Below are 5,688 nucleotides of genomic sequence, written 5' to 3'. Positions count from 1 at the left end.
CTGGAGCATAGCTTGGCAACAAGGTATGACATGGTAAATACTTATTTCTTTCCATTTTCCTGACAGCGTCTGCTGCAGAAATAACACCCAAAGTAAGGCATAACATAACATGAGAGGGAGAGCCAGCAACAACAGCGGAATAGGAGGCAGTTTACAGTCCTTGTCCTTGTGTGTTCTTTCCATGCTTAAGAGTTCATTGAGTGTCTGTAGGTATTAGATTTCCTACTCCTGCTGACAATAACAGCACAGCAAATGGTCACAGACGGAGTGGTCCGGCTGTCCTTCGCAAATTTTACATCGGTGTGCTGGACTTGACATTTATCCACCAATATGTCAATGGAAAAGTGGCCAGAACTGATGTTTGTTTTCAGTGTTTTTGATTGCTTATTGATCGTCAGGCATGAGATGTTTCTGTGGATGTGGCAGGGTTGCAGCTACAGAATAAAGAGCCCACTGTGAGACACGCACAACTCACCGTGTGGAGGTTTCAATGAAGCTTCTAGGACCGGCAGGTGACTCAGATATGAATTATCATTTCTATTTCGACCTGGAGTGCTTCCACCTCCATTAATGTGCACTAACAGGAGCACTCGACCTCAAATCGCTCCAGCTTCAACCAGAGCAACTTAACATCAATTCAGCCATATTGGCTTCGAGTCGCTTCTGGCTCTCTCCCCACGCAAAGAAATTAAAAGCCGTCCCAGGTTTGTACAAGTTCTTCCAAGCAACAAGGTTGCCATGGCCACTAAAGTCATCAATGCAGCATAAAATGAAATTGAGACATTTTCTCCAGATATTGTGGCTAGATAGGCAAATGAAGCCAGAATGACAGCTGGCTGCAGAGTTAAAGCTTTCAGCAGCATAATTTCCCTTATGATGATCAGAGTTGGGTGTCAAAATTACAATCAGCTGCAGCAGTTGTTCAGGATTTCATCAACTGTAAGAGCTGTACTCAGAAAATCATAAAAGTGTAAGGAGGTTGTAAAAAAAGTGCTAATTACTTTTGCTGCTATGATTGCTATATGATGAGGTGCACAGGGGCGCTTTCGCCTCAGACTGAGGCTCGGAGGGATATGTCTAATGAGAGTCATTTGCGAGATCAGCTAGCATATACGCCGCCAGACATACTGACAGATGCCTTCACAGAGCAGCTGCTAGTAGAGGAGAATATACTGCGTGTCCGTCACTCTCCAACGAAAACTGCAAATTTCAAAGTTTGTCGATCCCTGGGGAAAACTAATGGTTTAGGGTCGAGAAATCTCTTCTCCTTCTTTTTGTTAGTGTTGGATGTGGAAGTGTTAGATAGATAGATATAAGTAATATCATAAAAATATTTTTGAATGTACTCCCAGTCTACATAACAGTACATAACCACCAGACAATGGAGGTCCACTGCTGCAGTCAGGCTGATAAACAGGAGTGAAGATTAATCCAGTTCTTCATCCCAAAAGTTTTAAAAGTTATCTCAGAGCTCTCCTGTCGGAAAGTCAGCTCAACATGACGAATCGTCTGATTACATCCACACACTGTAATGATCGTCATTATTAAGATCGATCATTCAGTGCTGCCGAGGAATGAGCATATGATCCCATTTCGAAATTGGATTCATCACAACATGTGGTCACGTCTGCCTACAGCTGTGTCTTCATCTCAGCGTCTATGAGATGGTTCAGAAACCACGGTATTATTTTTCAAAGGGAGTCTGGTATTGCGTTTGACTGCTTGGTCGTCAGATTTTTCTTACTCTAACTCTCGTTTCTTTTCTTTTCTCCTTGTCTGACATTACCTTTTCTTTGTCTTCAATCCCTCATAACATTGCCGCAAATTAGAAATGAGTAGCCAAATAACAACACAGTGGGAGACAATGGAAACAACAGACAGGAGATTTACTTTGGTCTCGAGAAACTGCTTTTATTCACTGACGGTCTATAATTTACACTGTGCATTTACTGTAAAATGACAACTTACCCTGACAGCTAACCTTTCTTCTCTCCTCTGCTCATTTAGCAGTTAGGACCAGGCTTAGTGAAGACCAGTCCGGGTACTAGTCATTATGGAAACACACTAGAGATATAAAAGCTGAAAGCGAACATACGTCTGCTCCACAAAAGATTTATTCAAAACGTCTGATTATTGTGTCTGCCTGTTTTGATGTTGCACCATAAACGCTGCTATATGATTATCTATTTCTCTGTGAGTCAGTGCAGTTTCTGTTCAAGCTGCCAATAAATCAAACACCATGTACCAAGTGTGTGTGTGTGTGTACTCCAGACTAATAGTGAGGGACACTGTTTTTTCCTCCAGTTATTCTCCTCCAGGGAACGTCTGTTACATCATGTCTACATGCACTTGTTGTATTATGAGACAAAGTCAAGGCTCCTGTAAAAGGGCAGCTCACTGTGTTTCTCTGTGGGATCATGAGAACAGCTCTGACACCACCTGCTGGTCAAACCGTCTGTGTTTCTGGTCTTTCTAAACTTCTCGGTGTCGGAGGAGAAAACATACATCAGGAGACTTACGGTGAGTATTTTCTTCCCAAACACCAGGTGATTATTCTGAAGTGGACTGGAAATTAAAGTGACCTTTTGAGCTTGTAATGTAATTTGCTGTCCATGTGCAGCCCACCCACACACCGGCCACTTACTTACTCAAACCTCAGCTTATTCTCACTCATCGCACCTCTTAGGTTCTTGATCTTGACGATTCTTAAAATAAGTATGCTGTAAGTCACAGTTACGTATTTCAATTTGTACTGTCTTGTTTGTTTATGCTGCACCGAGGACAAAATATACGATTTTATTGACACCCAGGAGAAGAAACAGACCAGATAAAGACACAGAAAGGCTCAAACCAAGCAAATAAAACCCAAAATACCACCTCTGTGTTTATATGGATAAGATCACAAGTTATCTCATTGCAAACTTGAACTTTTGTTTGACATGTTATGTCTGTAGCTTGTCTTTTTTTAATGGTATAAAACACAGAAAAGTCCATCACTTTAGAGGCTTTATTACAAATTCTTTAGATTCTTTAGAAATGGACGTGTCTGCCTTAGCAACACATGGGTTCTCTGCCTGCGACTGCACAGTTTATCTGTTCAGTTTTAAGCTTCATGTCGATCAATATATGTCCTGTGTTCAGTGTTTATATGTCTTGTGTGTCCAGATTGCATCGAGGACAAAAGATAAGATTTTATTGACACCTGGGAGAGAAATGAGGTGTTACAGTAGCACAAGAAAACAGACTAGATAAAGAAACAGACAGGCTAAAAGAAGAATTGAAATCTTTTACTCGAGCAGAATTTTTAATGTTGTATCTGTAAGAGGTGGAGCTTCGCTATTTTATAAACTGTTGCATAATTTACCCGTAATCTACAACCATGCCATATGTCAATAAACTGATATGTTTTAAATGAAAATCTGCATAGAAACATATGTTGAAAGCTGTGGAATAAATGTAACAAAATACAATGTTTCCTTTTGAAAAGAAGTTAAAAGTAAATGTATTTTTTTATCAGTAATGGGATGAAAAAAAACAACATTGAAAATACATAGATGTCATTAACACTGGAGACACTGAAAAGCATAATTTGTTCTGAAAAATAGCTTGCAAGAAAAACAAAAATTCCCAGAAATGTCAACAAATAATAGCTGACTGACGTGCACTGGTACTTTCTACAGTAGATGTGATATTTACATTGCTCTCTTGACATGGTGTTGAACTTGTGGATGTGATGGTTGACTGTTGTGACTTTATTCTGTGTGTTATGTTGAGTATTTGTATTTTCAACTCTGTAGCACGATTATGCAACTTCTTCCAGCTATTATCATCTACGCTGACCTCATACTGACCCCCCTATTATTGCCTTAAATGTGTTAGACCTGATGTCCCCACCACATGAGGCGATGCTATTACTTCTTTAAAGTACTGGTACCTCAAAATTATACTTAGCTAGGGTACTTGAGTAAATGTTACTTTCCACCACTGTGTTTATGAGGTGAGACAGTTCATGGAAAGTCTTTACAAAACACACACAGACAGAATAGGATGCCTTTTATAATCTGTGTACCTTAGCAACACATTTTTTTCTCTGTAAGTGCACAAACAAAGTGAATCCAGGTAAGAGATGTTTATGCCTCCAGCTGCAGATGAAGATATGTGGAGGAGAAAAGAAAAAGAGCACCTGAATGTGAAATTAAAAGCCTGAAACAATGTGGCAGCTCAGTTGAGATGACTTTGATACATGCTTTGTTTTTATGTCATTCTTCATTTTATTATTTCAGACACTTTAATCACAACACTTGTTCTCTGAAGCCCGGTTACGACTGACATCAGGCATTAAGCTGACAGTGTCGGATAAGGAAAAAAAAGGTTGTTTGCTGCTATAAAGATGATTTCAGGCTTCACAGGTAAGACTGACAAGCAAACAGGTGTTGCCTTCAATGTCTCCTCGTAATTTTTAACATTGGACGAATTAAATTTTGTTTTAAGCAAATATAATTTTTCTAAATTGTTATCACGTGTTTTTATGTTTTTTTAATGAGGATGGGTTCAAGCGTAGGCTACTGTTGTGGTATATGATAGACTTTGTCATGATTTCTGATCTCTATCAAGACATTTTCATGTTGTTTTTCTAGTAATTTAGGGTTTTAGCCCCCTTTCTTGTGGAATTGTTCACATGTTTTATAAACTATGCTTAATAAGCACGTTTCCCAATAACTAACTTTTATTCATTTTCAAGTGTTAAACACGTGTAATGTAAAGCCAGCGGAATAACACATATTGGTTCCAGTACAAAACTTTATATGGTAGTGAACGGAGATCTCACTTGAATTGTGCCATGAACTGCACATATGACATTTGTCAATTTAAAAGATATTTCTCCAAGTCAAGAAAGTCGCAGTTCTTTGTAAATAAAGTAAAAATATCATCGAGTTTTGTGTTAAGCTGCTCAGTGAACTACATCATCTCCCTCAACAAGAGTCACCAACACCAACATGGTAATTTATTACTCTACGCAGACAGTAATATTGTAACGTAATATATTTCTTTAAAATGAAGGTAACTAGTAATATGTAATATATCGCATTTTGAAAGTAACTTGCCCAACACTGGTTATTTGACTACTCATTTCCTTGAAATAAGGAACATCAGTACACTATCACATTTCAAGTCCCGACTCAAAACACACCTGTTTAAGATTGCCTTTTCCCTTTAACTGAATTTCCTGTCCATTTTAACTGTTTTTACTCTTGTGTACTTTTGTGGCTTTCTTTTTATTTATTTATTTTATTTTTATTTTTAACTTATTTTATTCTATTGTGTACTGTGCATTGTCTCTTTTTTACTGTAGGGTGTCCTTGAGTGACAGAAAGGCGCCTATGAAATAAAATGTATTATTATTATTATTATTATTATTATTATTATAGGAGTGGATTACCAGAACTGCTTTTTAAAAAAAACCTGGTGCCTACATTACCCACAATGCAACTTAGCCACTGAGGGACATAAATGGATATGCTATTCCCCCCCCCCCCCCCCCCCCCCAGACCTGTTTGCACACTTAAATGTGTAAAATTGTCGGAGTTACCCTTTAAGCGCAGTACTTCCGGGTTTTATTTTGAAGGCGTCACTTCCGGGGCTGACCGCGCTGCCCTGTGCTAGCTTGCCGCCTCAGAATGGCTCCTC

Source organism: Pagrus major, chromosome 14, assembly GCF_040436345.1.
Source record: "Pagrus major chromosome 14, Pma_NU_1.0".
Classification (NCBI taxonomy): Eukaryota; Metazoa; Chordata; class Actinopteri; order Spariformes; family Sparidae; genus Pagrus; species Pagrus major.
This window is presented reverse-complemented; position numbering follows the sequence as displayed.